The sequence below is a fragment of the Dendrobates tinctorius genome, unplaced genomic scaffold (assembly GCF_039654945.1).
Source record: "Dendrobates tinctorius isolate UK_male_01 unplaced genomic scaffold, ASM3965494v1 ptg000229l, whole genome shotgun sequence".
Taxonomy (NCBI): Eukaryota; Metazoa; Chordata; class Amphibia; order Anura; family Dendrobatidae; genus Dendrobates; species Dendrobates tinctorius.
In genome coordinates, this window is record NW_027361896.1 from 2,511,417 (window position 1) to 2,528,603 (window position 17,187).

At 43.9% G+C, this 17,187-nt stretch overlaps 1 protein-coding gene across 6 annotated transcripts in view; it reads left to right on the plus strand.

The window, feature by feature from the left end:
* The window catches only part of TEX10 (testis expressed 10), a 721,463-nt gene that overhangs the window by 447,162 nt on the left and 257,114 nt on the right, over positions 1-17,187 (plus strand). The window lies entirely within an intron of this gene.

Consider the following 17,187-nt stretch of genomic DNA (forward strand, 5'->3'; position numbering starts at 1 on the left):
GCTCCCACCAACTACCGTTCCCAGTGATGCCTTGCGACAATGACCTTTGATGAAGTTGCGGTCTCGCGTGACCGCTCCTTCATCAAAGGTCATTGTCGCAAGGCATCGCTGGGAACAGGACTTTCCGGGGAGCTTCGCAAGGATCGGGAACGCTGCGTGGCATGCCGGAAGGTGAGAAACACCGTTTTGTTTTTTAAATAATTTTTAACTTTATATCTTTTTACTACTGATGCTACATAGGCATCCTCAATAGTAAAAAGTTGGTCACATTAATCAGACACTATGTTTGAGGAGTGTGACCAACCTGTCAATCAGTTTTCCAATCGATACTACAGATCGCTTGGAAAATGCTAGCATTCTGCAAGCTGATTACGCTTGCAAAATGCTATCACGGGAAATATGTGGGAATTACGCATGCGGATTTCTAGCGGATTTCCCGCGGCAGGGAGTTGCGGAATTCCTGCGGAAATTTCCACGGCAATTCCGCAACGTGTGCATATAGCCTCAGGCTGTGTGCACACGCTGCGGATTAGGTGCGGATTCATCCGCGCGGATTTTGTAAAATCCGCAGGTGAAACCGCAGGTCAAAAGACCTGCGGTTTTACCTGCGGATTGCTCTGCGGTTTTGCCCTGCGGTTTTTCATCTCCTCAATGGAGGAGATGGCAACCGCAGAAAGAATTGACATGTCAATTCTTTCTGCGGATTGAAAACCGCAGATAATCCGCGTGGAAAATTCCGCACCGTCTGCACTGCGGTTTTTGATTCCCATAGGGAATCATGGTACTGTACACCGCAGCAGAAACTGCTGCGGGTCCGCAGCGGCCAAAAACGCTGCGGAACCGCAGCAAAATCCGCAGCGTGTGCACACAGCCTCAGTGTCTTTGGCTGGAGGTGTTGAGACCCTCCAGTGTGTGTTGGTAAATAGTCAGTGGACTGTTTTTATTTTTTCTGTTTGTTTTTCACTTTGTGCCAGAAAATGCTTTGTTTGTTTGTTTTGTTTTGGCTATCCAGAGCGATTTATGTAGTTTTATTAAACTTGCTTGGGCATTTAAACAATATTGCTTCCCATGCCTACCTCAACCGTAGCTGAGTGAGTACAGATCCCTACAATTGGTGCTAGAAGCACGGGCTCGAATCCAGAGAGTCAGTGTTACTGCAGATACCGCATGTCCTGTGTGAACGCGGCTGCAGGAGCTAAATCTGACAGTATGGAGGAGCTTGTAAAGCATTTGGTCCAGGTGCAGCAACAGCTTGACAGTCAATTAGCAGCAAATGGCGCAACAAGAAACGAGTAAGCTGTTGACACAGCAGCTACAACACCAGCAGCAGCAGGTGGGGCTAACGCGACAAATGGAACTCCTCGCAGAAGAGCTTCGTGGGAGACTGGCGGTCTCCTCCCCAACTCCAGGTGAAAACTTATGTGCCAGGAAGACGGTAAGAAAAACACTGAAAAAATGACCCCGGGGGATGACGTAGAGGCGTTCCTGACAACTTTCGAGAGGGTGGTGGAACAGGAGAAATTGCCTTGAGCAGTGACTGTCGGTTCTGGCTCCATATTTAACAGGTGAACCGCAGAATGCCTATTATGACCTGACCTTACAGGACTCTAAAAAGTATAACAAGTTGAAAGCAGAGATCTTGGCATGCTTAGGAGTGACTATGACTTTCAGGGCGCAATGGGTGCACCAGTGGGACTATCGTAATGACAGACCTCCCCGGTCCCAAATGTTTGACCTCCTAAACCTGGTCCAAAAATGTTTGCAACCTGATTCCTCCTCCCAAGCACAGATGGTGGAGAGGGTTGTTATGGATAGGCTAATACCCTCCCTACCAATGCCGGTGCAATCATGGGTTGCCCAGGGAGATCCCCGTATTGCTGATGACCTAGTGAGCCTGGTGGAGAGATACCAGGCAGTCGAGAGTTCCATGGGAAAGCAAAGGGGTGGAGCCTCCCCAAACTGGGGGTCCCATAGCGGGGTCGACACCGAAAAAAGACAAGCTAGAGACACATCAGTGGGGCATCTAAGAGTACCGAAGTTAGTGCCCAAGGTGTCTCATGACCGTTGTCTCATGACCACCGAGCCAATGGACTGCAGCACAGGACGGCGCTGCTTGTATTTTGCATGCCATGCCTGCAGTGCTGTCCCTCAAACAGGAGAGGGGCCGCAGACATGTCCCGTAACAGTAAATTGTGTACAAATGACGGGTTTGTTTGACTCGGGAAGTTTGGTAACCCTAGTGAGGGCCACAATTCCCCATCAGCTGATTCCTTGCAAATAAACTAAAGGAACAAAAAGCGCAATAGGGTCTTATCCGGGTAATTGTTAGAAGAATAAATAAAAATTCACTCACCCTTTCCAGGAGAGGTTCAGGCATATAAGATCCGTAGTCAGCTTGCCGCACGTCCAAAGGTCAACTCCGTGACCGCCAGAACTTCAGATTTTTATGGAATAAATTCATGGACTTCAGCGCGCTGCTTGACAAATTCAAGAATCCAGGTTATGAGAAAGATTAACTGTTTATTTAATAAACAGTTAATCTTTCTCATAACCTGGATTCGTGAATTTGTCAAGCAGCGCACTGAAGTCCATGAATTTATTCCATAAAAGTCAGCTGATTCCTGACAGAGGGTGGGCATCCGCTGTATCCATAGCGACGCTAAAGACTACCCTATGGCGCAAGTTGTCATAAACACAACCTGTGGCAATGAGTCTCATGAGGTTTGCGTAGTATTATTTTGGGACTTGTGGAGGAAATGGAGACCGTCTGGTTGTCCGGACAGCAGCCAGATTGTGCCCAAACGAACCGTGTTGCAGGCTGCAGATGACAGGTTTCCATTCTTTGTGATGGCTGGTGATGAGGATAAGGCAGCATCCACTGAGGCTAACATCCCTGAGCTGGAGGTGTCCGGAGGATACTTTGGAGCCGCCCAACTTGGGGACCTAACTCTTTAAGGGGCATTTGAAAATGTTACTGTATTAAATGGTGTGTCTCAGGAAACGGGGGGCTGACAGTCAATTCCTTCATTTTGCTGTGATTGATGATCTGCTTTATAGGGTAACCAAGCCAAGAAGTGAGGTGATAGAGCAGTTATTGGTACCAGGGCCTTATAGACTCAGGGTGTTAGACATACAGTGGGGAAAAAAAGTATTTAGTCAGTCAGCAATAGTGCAAGTTCCACCACTTAAAAAGATGAGGCGTCTGTAATTTACATCATAGGTAGACCTCAACTATGGGAGACAAACTGAGAAAAAAAAATCCAGAAAATCACATTGTCTGTTTTTTTTTTCATTTTATTTGCATATTATGGTGGAAAATAAGTATTTGGTCAGAAACAAAATTTCATCTCAATACTTTGTGATATATCCTTTGTTGGCAATGACAGAGGTCAAACGTTTTCTGTAAGTCTTCACAAGGTTGCCACACACTGTTGTTGGTATGTTGGCCCATTCCTCCATGCAGATCTCCTCTAGAGCAGTGATGTTTTTGGCTTTTCGCTTGGCAACACAGACTTTCAACTCCCTCCAAAGGTTTTCTATAGGGTTGAGATCTGGAGACTGGCTAGGCCACTCCAGGACCTTGAAATGCTTCTTACGAAGCCACTCTTTTGTTGCCCTGGCGGTGTGCTTTGGATCATTGTCATGTTAAAAGACCCAGCCACGTTTCATCTTCAATGCCCTTGCTGATGGAAGGAGGTTTGCACTCAAAATCTCACGATACATGGCCCCATTCATTCTTTCATGTACCCGGATCAGTCGTCCTGGCCCCTTTGCAGAGAAACAGCCCCAAAGCATGATGTTTCCACCACCATGCTTTACAGTAGGTATGGTGTTTGATGGATGCAACTCAGTATTCTTTTTCCTCCAAACACGACAAGTTGTGTTTCTACCAAACAGTTCCAGTTTGGTTTCATCAGACCATAGGACATTCTCCCAAAACTCCTCTGGATCATCCAAATGCTCTCTAGCAAACTTCAGACGGGCCCGGACATGTACAGGCTTAAGCAGTGGGACACGTCTGGCACTGCAGGATCTGAGTCCATGGTGGCGTAGTGTGTTACTTATGGTAGGCCTTGTTATATTGGTCCCAGCTCTCTGCAGTTCATTCACTAGGTCCCCCTGCGTGGTTCTGGGATTTTTGCTCACTGTTCTTGTGATCATTCTGACCCCACGGGGTGGGATTTTGCATGGAGCACCAGATCGAGGGAGATTATCAGTGGTCTTGTATGTCTTCCATTTTCTAATTATTCCTCCCACAGTTGATTTCTTCACTCCAAGCTGGTTGGCTATTGCAGATTCAGTCTTCCCAGCCTGGTGCAGGGCTACAATTTTGTTTCTGGTGTCCTTTGACAGCTCTTTGGTCTTCACCATAGTGGAGTTTGGAGTCAGACTGTTTGAGTGTGTGCACAGGTGTCTTTTTATACTGATAACAAGTTTAAACAGGTGCCATTACTACAGGTAATGAGTGGAGGAAAGAGGAGACTCTTAAAGAAGAAGTTACAGGTCTGTGAGAGCCAGAAATCTTGATTGCTTGTTTCTGACCAAATACTTATTTTCCACCATAATATGCAAATAAAATGAAAAAAAAACAGACAATGTGATTTTCTGGATTTTTTTTTCTCAGTTTGTCTCCTATAGTTGAGGTCTACCTGTGATGTAAATTACAGACGCCTCTCATCTTTTTAAGTGGTGGAACTTGCACTACTGCTGACTGACTAAATACTTTTTTTCCCCACTGTAGCTCATTCCCATGTGTTTGGTGGCCTCCTTGGGGCAGATAACACCCAGGAGCGCATTCTGCAGAGATTCTACTGGCTGGGTGTTACGTTGAAATCTTGAACGACTGTCGTTCCTGCCCCATGTGCCAGCTGACCCCCCCCCAGTAGCCCACTTCTGCAGTGCACTGGTAACGTTGCCCATCATCGAGGCTAGCCAGAGTGGCTAGCGATGGACCTGGTGGGACCCCTGGTAAAGTCTGCAAGAGGACATCAATACATTTTGGTGGTCCTGGAGTATGCTACCCAGGACCCAGAGGCGGTACCCTTAAGAAATATAAGAAGAGAAGGAAGATCTGGCACTGAAGACTTGATAAAATCCACGGGAAACTTTATTCACATATTTCAGAGGCCTCTGAAGAAGAACCTGCTGTGAGGTTCTAAACGCGTAAGGCTTGGGGGTCTTCTTCCCCTTTCTGTTTTTATGAAAATATGTGAATATAGTTGCCTGTGGATTTTATCAAGTCTTCAGTGCTGGATCTTCCTTCTCTTATGTTTGCTACACATGGTGGTCAGCCATTCGATCCATAGGCACGACCGGCTTACAGGACTATTTTTGGTGGCACAAATCAATTTCCCTTTTCATATTTTTTCACCCTTAAAAAATGCCTCTACTAAGTGTATCTCCAAGGAGCTGATCCATATCTTCTTCGAACCGAGCTGCCGAAGTAGATAACTGATAGAACAAGGTACCCCTTCACATCGAAGGTCCTGAGGGAGTTGTGCAAGACCCTGCAAATTTCCCATCTTAGATCCTCAGATCCCAGACTGATGGGCTGGTGGAGTGGTTTAAAAAAACCTTGAAGGCTATGCTGAAGAAAGCAGTGGAGAAGGACAGCTGAGACTGGAATTGTGTGCTTCCTTACCTGTTGTTCTCCATCAGGGAAGTTCCCCAAGCTTCCATTGGCTTCTCCCCATTTGAACTGCTGTATTGACGACACCCTCGAGGGCTCCTGGATGTGGCAAAAGAATCCTGGGAGGCTAAAACCACCACTTACCGAAGTATGGTAGAGCATGTCGCCCAGATGCAAGAGAGGATTGCCAACATGATGCCCATTGTGAAGAAGCACCTCCTCAAAGCTCAGGAAGCCCAGTCCAGGGTGTATAATAGGTCCGCCTGGGTAAGACAGTTCAACCCAGTGGATTGAGTACTTGTGCTGGTGCCTACTGTGGAGATCAAATTCCTGGCCAAATGGCAGGGTCCCTAAGAGGTAGTAGAGAAAGTTGTTGAGGTCAACTACAAAGTCCACCAACCGAGGAAGCGGAAGCCCTACCTGGTGTACCAAGTGAACTTGATCAAACCATGGCAGGACAGAGAACCCGTGGAAGCTCCTTGTCTGCTGGTCAAGTCCGATGTTGTTGAAGAGGATGTTAAGTTGGGAAACACCTTGTCTTGTTCGCAAAGCAGCAGTGCCGAGAGTTGCTGTGGCGTAGCAGTGACCTCTTCTCAGAACTTTCAGGTTGTACGAAAGTTATAGAGCATGATGTCCTGACAGAGCCTCGTGTCCAGGTCAACTTTAAGCCATACCGGATTCCCGAAGCTCGCCAAGAGGTGATCTCAAAGGAGGCGAAGCGAATGCTGAGCCTGGGAGTCATCAAGGAATCCGAGAGTGGCTGGTCCAGTCCAATAGTCCTGGTGCCGAAACCCAATGTGGAATGGTGATTTTGCAATGACTATCAGAAGCTGAAAGAGGTTACTTAGACCGATGCCTACCCAATGCCCTGGATTGATGAATTATTTGAGACGCTGGGGCCGGCTCCATACATTACCACCCTTGACCTCACAAAAGGGTATTGGCAAATTCCCATGTCCCAAGGCGCCGAAGAGAAGACTGCTTCTCAAACCCAGATGAATTCTTCCAATAATGGGATCTGCTACCTTGGATCTAATCCTTATAAACAGGGAGGAAATGGTTGAGGAGGTAAAAGTGGCTGGGACCCAAGGTGGGAGCGACCATGCTATTTTAGAATTTTGGATAACTAAAGGAGGAAGACCTGTGAAGACTCAGACGTCAAGGTTAGATTTCAGAAAGGCAGATTTTAAGGGATTCAGAAAGAGAGTTGGAGGGATCCAATGGCTGGATATCCTTAAAGACAAAAATGTTCAGGAAGGATAGGAAATCTTGAAAAATGAAATTCTCAAAGCACAGTTGTTAACAATTCCGAAAAGAGGGAAGAATAGGAAGCATTTAAGGAAACCAGGATGGATGAACACAGAACTTAAGCACATGCTAAAAAGGAAGAAAGAAATGTTTATAAAATGGAAAGAGGGAGGCATATCTAAGGAAGAATATAATGCTGTCTGCAGAACCTGCAGGGCACAAATCAGATTACCTGAAGCTGACAATGAATTGAGGCTTGCAAGAGACATCAAAAGCAATAATAAAGGATTTTGGCGATATGTCAAAAGTAAAAGAAAAGTCAAGCATGCTATAGGATTTTTACAGGATGAAAATGATGAAATGGGAAGACAGGATGTTGAGAAGGCTGAACTTTTAAATTCCTATTTTGCATCTGTTTTCTCTCAGAATGGAAATGTAACATCAACTGTTCCTCACTGTCCTATTAAGGGAATAGAAGAATCCAGGATATCTATAAACAGAAATATAGTGAGGAAACACTTAGCTAACCTAAATTAATTCAAGTCTCCAGGTCCAGATGAATTACACCCCAGAGTACTGAAGGAGATGGCAGAAGAAATTTTTGAACCCCTCTCCATAATCTTTGAAAATTCTTGGAGAACAGGAGATGTGCCAGAAGACTGGAGAAGAGCAAATGTTGTTCCTATCTTCAAAAAGGGGAAGAAAGTGGACCCAGGCAACTATAGGCAGGTGAGTCTGACTTCTATACCAGGAAAGATCTTTGAACAAATTATTAAACATGTATGTCAGTACCTGGATAAGAATGAAGTGATTAAACAGAGTCAGCATGGGTTTGTAACTAATAAGTCATGTCAGACTAACTTGATTTCCTTCTATGACGGAATCACTGATTGGGTGGATCAGGGAAATGTAAATATAGTATATCTTGACTTCAGCAAAGCATTTGACAAAGTATCTCGCGCAATCCTTATTGAAAGCCTTATTGAAAGCACAGCCAAAAGTTTTACCATAACCAGATTTCCCGCATCATGTTCCCACATGCTTTATGCATCCATTAGCCCTCTGTGTTTGTACTGGTACACACTTAACATTATGGCTGGTCCATACAATCAGGGCAACTGTTACCACCCACCTTTCGTGTCTACCTCTTTCCTCATAGACTGTAAGCTTGCGAGCAGGGCCCTCTTTCCTCTTGGTATTTGTTATAATCTACTGTATGTGATTGTTATGCTGTAATATCTATTGTCTGTACAAATCCCCTCTGAAATGTAAAGTGCGATGGAATATGTCGGCGCTATAAAAATAAAATTTATTATTATTATTATTATTATTGAAAAAATGACTAGGTATGGAATGGATAAGGCAACTGTTAGGTGGATTCATAACTGGCTTAGTGACCGGACCCAAAGAGTGGTCGTAAATGGCTGCACATCCAGTTGGAAGAATGTCTCAAGTGGGGTACCACAGGGCTCTGTCCTCGGCCCTGTATTATTCAACATCTTTATCAATGATTTAGATGAAGGAATTGAGGGTAAACTGATTAAGTTTGCTGATGACAGAAAGCTAGGAGGGATAGCTAATACTAGAGAAGAGAGAGACGATTCAAAAAGATATAAATAAACTGGAGGAGTGGGCAGCAACTAACAGAATGGTTTTTAACAGGGAAAAATGCAATGTACTACATCTGGGCAATAAAAATGAAAAATGCATATACAGAATGGGAGGAATAGGGCTAAGCAACGGCACATGTGAAAAAGACTAGGGTATACTAATAGATCACAGACTGAATATGAGTCAACAGTGTGATGCAGCTGCAAAAAGGCAAATGCAATTCTAGGATGTATTAACAGAAGCATACAGTCTAGATCACGTGAAGTCATTATTGCCCTCTACTCCTCTTTGGTCAGACCTCATCTGGAATACTGTGTCCAATTTTGGGTGCCACATTTTGAAAAGAAATCAACAAACTGGAGCAAGTTCAGAAAAGAGTGACCAGAATGGTGACCGGTCTGCAAACCCTGTCTTATGAGGAAAGGTTGCATGATTTGGGAATGTTTAGCTTGCAAAAGAGAAGACTGAGAGGAGGCTTAATAGCTGTGTACAAATATCTCAAGGGCTGTCACATTGTAGAAGGATCATCTTTATTCTCATTTGCACAAGGAAAGACTAGAAGCAATGGGATGAAACTGAATGGGAGGAGACACAGATTAGATATTAGAAAAAACTTTTTGACAGTTACAGTGATCAATGAGTGGAACAGGCTGCCACGAGAAGTGGTGAGTTCTTCAACGAAAATCTTCAAACAGAGGCTGGACAGACATCTGTCTGGGATGATTTAGCAAATCCTGCTTTGAGCAGGGGGTTGGACCAGATGGCCCAGGAGGTCTTTTCCAATTCTACGATTCTATGAATACACTAGGATGCCGTTACAAGGCGCTCCAGCCACATTCCATAGATCCATCTACTGGATCCTAGCTTCCAACAAGAGGTATACAGCGGCCTACCTGGATGATATTGTGATCTTGCCAGGATTGGAGAAGTCATCTGAGCAAGGTCCAAGCAATATTTGATGCTCTACGGAAGGCGGGGTTTTCGAGAAACCCGAAGATGTGTGCTTTGGGAATGGAGGAAACGAGATACTTTGGGCTATGTTGTAGGCAGGGGCAAAATAAAAGAAGCAGGCCAGACCATTCCTGGGCATTGTGGGCTATTACCTCCGGTTTATCACAAACTTCGCTATGTTAGCCGCCTCTCTGACAGACCTCCTTAACCCCTTTACCCCCAAGGGTGATTTGCACGTTTATGACCTGGCCAATTTTTATAATTCTGACCACTGTCCCTTTATGAGGTAATAACTCTGGAACGCTTCTATGGATCCCGGTGATTCTGACATTGTTTTCTCGTGACGTATTGTACTTCATGTTAGTGGTAAAATTTCATTGATATAACTTGCGTTTATTTGTGACAAAAACGGAAATTTGGCAAAAATTTTGAAAATTTAGCAATTTTCCAACTTTGAATTTTTATGCCCTTAAATCACAGAGATATATTGCACACAAAAAACTTAATAAATAACATTTCCGACATGTTTACTTTACATCAGCAGAATTTGGGAACCAAAATTTTTTTTTGGTTAGGAAGTTGAGGGTTAAAAGTTGACCAGCGATTTCTAATTTTTGCAACACCATTTTATTTTTAGGGACCACATCACATTTGAAGTCACTTTGAGGGGTCTATATGATAGAAAATACCCAAAAGTGACACCATTCTAAAAACTGCACCCCTCAAGGTGCTCAAAACCACATTCAAGAAGTTTATTAACCCTTCAGGTGCTTCACAGAAATTTTTTGAATATTTAAAAAAAAATGAACATTTAACTTTTTTTCACAAAAAAAATAATTCAGGTTCATTTTTTTTTTATTTTACCAAGGGTAAAAGGAGAAATTGGACTGGAAAAGTTATGTGCAATTTGTCCTGAGTACGCTGATACCTGATATGTGGGGGGAACCACTGTTTCGGCGCATGGCAGAGTTCAGAAGGGAAGGAGCGCCGTTTGACTTTTTCAATGCAAAATTGGCTGGAATTCTGATCGGACGCCATGTCACGTTTGGAGAGCCCCTGATGTACCTAAACAGTGGAACCCCCCCACAAGTGACCCCATTTTGGAAACTAGACCCCCCAAGGAACTTATCTAGATATGTGGTGAGATCTTTGAACCCACAAGGGCTTCACAGAATTTTCCACAAAGATGATCTTTTCAACCCCAATTTTTATTTTCCCAAGGGTAACAGGACCCTAAAAGTTATTGTGCAATTTGTCCTGAGTACGCTGATACACCATATGTGGGTGTAAACGACTATTTGGGCGCATGGCAGAGCTCGGAAGGGAAGCAGCGCCATTTGACTTTTTTGGCTGGAATTGAGATCGGACACCATGTCGCGTTTGGAAAGCCCCTGATGTACCAAAACAGTGGAAACCCCCCACAAATTACACCATTTTGGAAACTAGACCCCCCAGGGAACTTATCTATATGTATGGTGAGCACTTTGAACTCCCCCAGTGCTTCACAGAAGTTTATAACGCCCGGGCGTGAAAATAAAAAAATCGTATTTTTTCCACAAACATCATTTAGTCCCCATTATTTTATCTTCCCAAGGGTACCAGGAGAAAATGGACCTCAAAAGTTGTTGTCCAATTTGTCCTGAGTACCCAGATACCTCATATGTGGGAGAAAACTACTGGGCCCTCGTCGGGGCTCGGAAGGCAAGTAGTGACGTTTTGGAATGCAGACTTTGATGGAATGCTCTGCGGGTGTCATGTTGCCTTTGGAGAGCCCCTAATGTACCTAAACAGTGGACACTCCCCACAAGTGACCCCATTTTGGAAACTAGATCCCCCACAGAACTTATCTAGATGTGTGGTGAGCACTTTGAACCCCCAAGGGCTTCACAGAAATTTATAACGCCCGGGCGTGAAAATAAAGAAATCATATTTTTTTCCCACAAAAAATGATATTTTTGCCCCCAATTTTTTTCCTAAGGGCAGCAGGAGAAATTGGACCCCAAAAGTTGTTTTGCAATTTGTCCTGAGTAGGTTGATACCCCATATGTGGGGGTAAAGCACTGTTTGGGCGCATGGCAGAGCTTGGAAGGGAAAGGAGCACCATTTGACTTTTTCAACGCAGAATTGGCTGGAATTGAGATCAGACGCCATGTTGCGTTTGGAGAGCACCTGATGTGCCCAAACAGTGGAAACCCCCCAATTCCAACTCCAACCTTAAACCCCAACACACCCCTAACCCTAATCTCAGCCCCAACCCTAGCCCTAACCCTAATGGGAAAATGGAAGTAAATACATTTTTTTAATTTTATTATTTTTCCCTAACTAAGGGGGTGATATACTATTTATGGCGGTTTTTATTTTTGGCAGCTGTCACACGCTAAAAGACGCTTTTTATTGTAAAAATAGTTTTTGCATCACCACATATTGAGAGCTATAATTTTTCCGTATTTTGACCCACTGAGTCATGTGAGGTCTTACTTTTTGCGGGACGAGTTGTCGTTTTTATTGGTATCATGTTCGGGCACGTGACATTTTTTGATCGCTTTTTATTCCGATTTTTGGGAAGCAGAATGAACAAAAACCAGCGTTTCATGAAATTCTTTTGGGGGGGTGCATTTACACCGTTCCGCGTGCGGTAAAATTGATAAAGTGGTTTTATTCTTCGGGTCAGTACGGTTACAGCGATACCTCATTTATGCAATTTTTTTATGTTTTGGCGCTTTTATGCAATAAAAGCAAATATATAAAAAATAATTTTTGCATTGCTTTATTCTGCGAGCTATAACTTTTATATATTTTCTCTGATGATGCTGTGTGGCGGCTCGTTTTTTGCGGGACAAAATGACGTTTTCAGCGGTACCATGGATATTTAAATGCGTCTTTTTGATCGCGCGTTATTGCACTTTTTGTTCGGCGGTATGATAATAAATCATTATTTTTTGCTTCGTTTTTTATTTTTTAAGGGGTTCGCTAAAAGGGTTAATTAATGCGACAGTTTTCTAGGGCAGGTCGTTACGGATGCGGCGATACCAAATATGTGTACTTCTATTTTTTTTTTTTTTTTCAAAAAATGAATTTATTAGGGAATATTTTTCTTTTTTAATTTATTTAGCGATTTTTTTTAAATTATTTTTACACCTTCTTTTTAAACTTTATTAGGTTGTCCCAGGGGGGACATCACTGTCCTGTGACAGATCGCTGATCTGTTACATCACAGATCACTGTAAAAGATCAGCAGTCTGTCACAGGCAGTGCATAAGGCTTCCTCATGCCTGCGCTTTGCAGGCACTGAGGACACCAGCTCCCTGCAGGCCCCCGAAGGTCCCCGTCGGCATCTTGGATCCGTGGGCCTGCAGGGAAAGAGCCCCCGGCAGCAGCACTGCACATTGCGCTGCTGTGGGGGACTCAGGGAAGCTCGGAGGGAGCCGATGCTTCCTTTTAACCCCTGGTACATCGCGATCGCGTTTGATCGCGGTGTGCAAGGGGTTAACGTATCGGGGGCAGTCCGTGACCACCCCTAACACATAGTGCTGGGTGTCAGCTGTGATAATCAGCTGACACCCGGCCGCGATCAGCGGTGCTCACCACTTGGGCGCCGCTGATCGCGCTTGACGTACTGTCCCGTCCATGGGCATAGGGGCCCGGGTCCCATGGACCGGATAGTACGTCTGATGTCAGAAAGGGGTTAAATCCTGTGACTCATAGAAAACCCCACTTCCGTGCTATCAGAACAGCAGCTAGCTGTAATTTCAAATGACTGTGTCTGTAGGGACAGTGAGGGGTTAAAACCGCTAGAGTACTAATGGAACTCTTGCAGACCAATGAAGTCAGCTTGCTTACCGTTGGTGGGTGGCAGCAGGACCTGTGTAAACGCGGCATCCACCGCTGGTGTGGCAGGTGACTCAGACTAAAATCACTGTAATTTAAGTAGGCGGGATTACCGTTGGAGTGACAGAGCCATGTCACAGGAAGTGATCTTCTGGCTGCATCACTAGCTTGTAAGGAGGAGATTGTTGTCCTGAGTAACCAGGAAGCGTCATAGGAAATGATGCTGTAGTAAACAACATCGCTATAGGAGTCTGTTAGGCAGGGGAGAATGAAAGCCTCACTATTTGGTGCTTATATCAGAAGTAGCGCTGAACAAGCGCCCCAGATACTGTTATATAAAGGGTCCTAAAATAGCCCTATAGAAAAGAGCATACATTTCTGCTGTTATAAATAACGTGCCCATATCTGTGTAGGGGTCCTTCTAGTGTGCAATGAATAGAAGGCCACAGGGAGAAAAAAAAGGTATTGAGAAACATGGAGAGAGTACTATTCTCAGAGAATAAAAGCAGACGGGAGGTATGAGTGAGCCTGTGGGAGACGGGGAGGGGAAGTCCAAGGGGAGAACAAGATCAGGTAGGTAACATTTGCATGATGGTCAGTATAGGCAACTCTGTAAAGATAAGACAATATGTTAGATATCACGTATCCGAAACACGCATGACAAAAAACAATATGCCTCACAAGGTATTTGTTAGAAATTATCCACATATATATAGTATAATGACATCATATTGTGTAGAGATGAGTAAATTAGAAAAGCTAAACACATTATACGGAAACAATTTATTAACTAAACGCCAATAGGTCATAATCTCTATTGAGGCCCTTCGGTACCAGTGTCTGTAATTCGTGTATCCAAAAGGCCTCTGTTTTAGAATTTGGATACGGTTGCCGCCCCGCCGGGGAAGGGGGACATGTTCGATGACTGAAAATCTCAACTGTGGAATAGTATGTCCAGCCGTAATAAAATGATGTGGTAGTGGCAGTAAAGTATTCCGACATCTGATTGTGGACTTGTGCTTGCTGATACGATCTTTAATCGGTTGGGTGGTTTCCCCGATATAAAGGAGTCCGCATGGGCATTTGATCTGATATACTACATGTGTGGTATCACATGTAGTAAAGTCCTTGATTTTATACCGCTTGCCTGAGTGAGGGTGATAAAAATGATCACCTTTCAACACGTTACTACACTGGTTACAGTGTAGGCATAGGTAAGTACCCGTATTAGGTGTAGAGAGAAATCTCTGTGTTGTAACTCTAACCCCTGAGCCCGTGTCTGCTCCAACGGTAGTTCCGCCTACCGCCTACTTAAATTACAGTGATTTTAGTCTGAGTCACCTGCCACACCAGCGGTGGATGCCACTTTTACACAGGTCCTGCTGCCACCCACCAACGGTAAGCAAGCTGACTTCATTGGTCTGCAAGAGTTCCATTAGTACTCTTGCAGTTTTAACCCCTCTCTGTCCCTACAGACACAGTCATTTGAAAGTACAGCTAGCTGCTGTTCTGACAGCACGGAATTGGGGTTTTCTATGAGTCACAGGATTTAACAGTGAGTATAGCTCATTAAGATATACCTGATAACCAGGATAGTGAGCCGCAGAGCCTATTACGATTGATTGCATTTTCCTTTTATGTTAGATCCCACAAGCAAAATCCCCTTTGGGACAATTCCCTTCAGGTATAGGATTTTTATGCCAACTTCTGGTTGTTGCAACCTTTGGGGCTTTTCAAAGTCGCAGACCTATTAGTGAGTATATCTCATCATGATATATATTATAACGCCCAGGGTTAAATAAATACTAATTATATACTTTGTTCATGTTAAGATCCTGCACGTGATCTCGTTTGGAATATTTCTCCACTACCCCTTTTCTTTGAATTTTACAGGTTAGTTCTAGTATCGTCACATATTATAATGTTCCCACATAACTGTAATGTTTGCTCAGAGACATACATATCTTTCTAACCAGGTTTACATACCATCCACCATGTAAGAACTGGTATCACCTCCAATAGTACCTAATTCACTATTGGTTCTACATTCTAGTGAATATATATATATTCAACAGTTATAGACTTCATTGATTACCTCTGTACAGGATCATTTTTTTATTTAAACCTTGTCTCACCATAGATGTCCAGGAAATTATAGAGATAGGAGCAGTCTGGGTAGGTTTGAGGTCTTTTACTTAACGTGTATTTGTTTCCTTTTTTTTTCAATGACCCATATTTCCTAAATACCTTGTTCCGTCCTCCCTACCACTTGTGCACATATCAATACTTGTTTCTTCTGTTATTGTTGTCTTCATGGATTGATTATCTGTAGTGTCTGATTGTATATTGTATATACTTTTGTCGACTTTGCAGTTTACTGATGAAGGCTTGTTGATACAGCCGAAACGTCTTATATATTTGTGACTGCAAATAAAAATTCTTCATCTTTGCAACAAGTTGAGTGCCAAAAATTTTTGTTTATTCTACACTGGTGTGGGAACCTTCTTTTGTGCACCGACACGGCTGTGCCACATTATACTATTCATTTTGGAAACTAGTCCCCCCCGCCCATGTAACTTATCTAGATGTGTGGTGAGAACTTTGAACCCCCAGGGGCTTCACAGAAGTTTATAACGTACAGCCGTACAATTAAAAAATCATATTTTTCCACAAAAATGATCTTTTCACCTCCAATTTTTATTTTCCCAAGGGTAACAGGACCCCAAAAGTTATTGTGCAATTTGTCCTGAGTACGCTGATACCCCATACAGTTGTGGCCAAAAGTATTGACACCCCTGCAATTCTGTCAGATATTACTCAGTTTCTTCCTGAAAATGATTGCAAACACAAATTCTTTGGTATTATTATCTTCATTTAATTTGTCTTAAATGAAAAAACACAAAAAGAATTGTCCTAAAGCCAAATTGGATATAATTCCACACCAAACATAAAAAAGAGGTTGAACAAAAGTATTTGCACTGTTTGAAAAATCATGTGATGCTTCTCTAATTTGTGTAATTAACAGCACCTGTAACTTAACTGTGGCACCTAACAGGTGTTGGCAATAACTAAATCACACTTGCAGCCAGTTGACATGGATGAAAGTTGACTCAACCTCTGTCCTGTGTCCTTGTGTGTACCACATTGAGCATGGAGAAAAGAAAGAAGACCAAAGAACTGTCTGAGGACTTGAGATAACAAATTGTGAGGAAGCATGAGCAATATCAAGACTACAAGTCCATCTCCAAAGACCAGAATGTTCCTGTGTCTACCGTGCGTAGTGTCATCAAGAAGTTTAAAGCCCATGGCACTGTGGCTAACCTCCCTAGATGTGGACGGAAAATAAAAATTGACAAGAGATTTCTATGCAAGATTGTGCAGATGTTGGATAAAGAACCTCGACTAAGTGTACCGTTACACCTAGCGATGCACCAGCGATCCCGACCAGCGATATGACGCGGTCAGGATCGCTGGTAAATCGCTAAGTGGTCGCTAGTGAGCTGTCACACAGGCAGATCTCACAGCGACATAGCTGGGGACGGGGATCGCTACTTACCTGTCAGACGCGGCGATCCTGCGTACTCCCGCCCGGCTACACGCGTCGCTCGTCGGCGCCACAGGAAGCGCCCGACGAGAAATGGTCCAGGAGCTTCTCGCGCGATGAGCGATACCCAGCGAGGTAGTCGGTCGGAGGTAACACATGCAGCGATATCGCTAGCAATATCGCTGCAACGTCACAAAATCGGTGACTTCAGAGCGATATTGCTAGCGATATCGCAGTGTGTAACGGGGGCTTAACATCCAAACAAGTTCAAGCTGCCCTGCAGTCCGAGGGTACAACAGTGTCAACCCGTACTATCCGTCGGCATCTGATTGAAAAGGGACTGTATGTTAGGAGACCCAGGAAGACCCCACTTCTT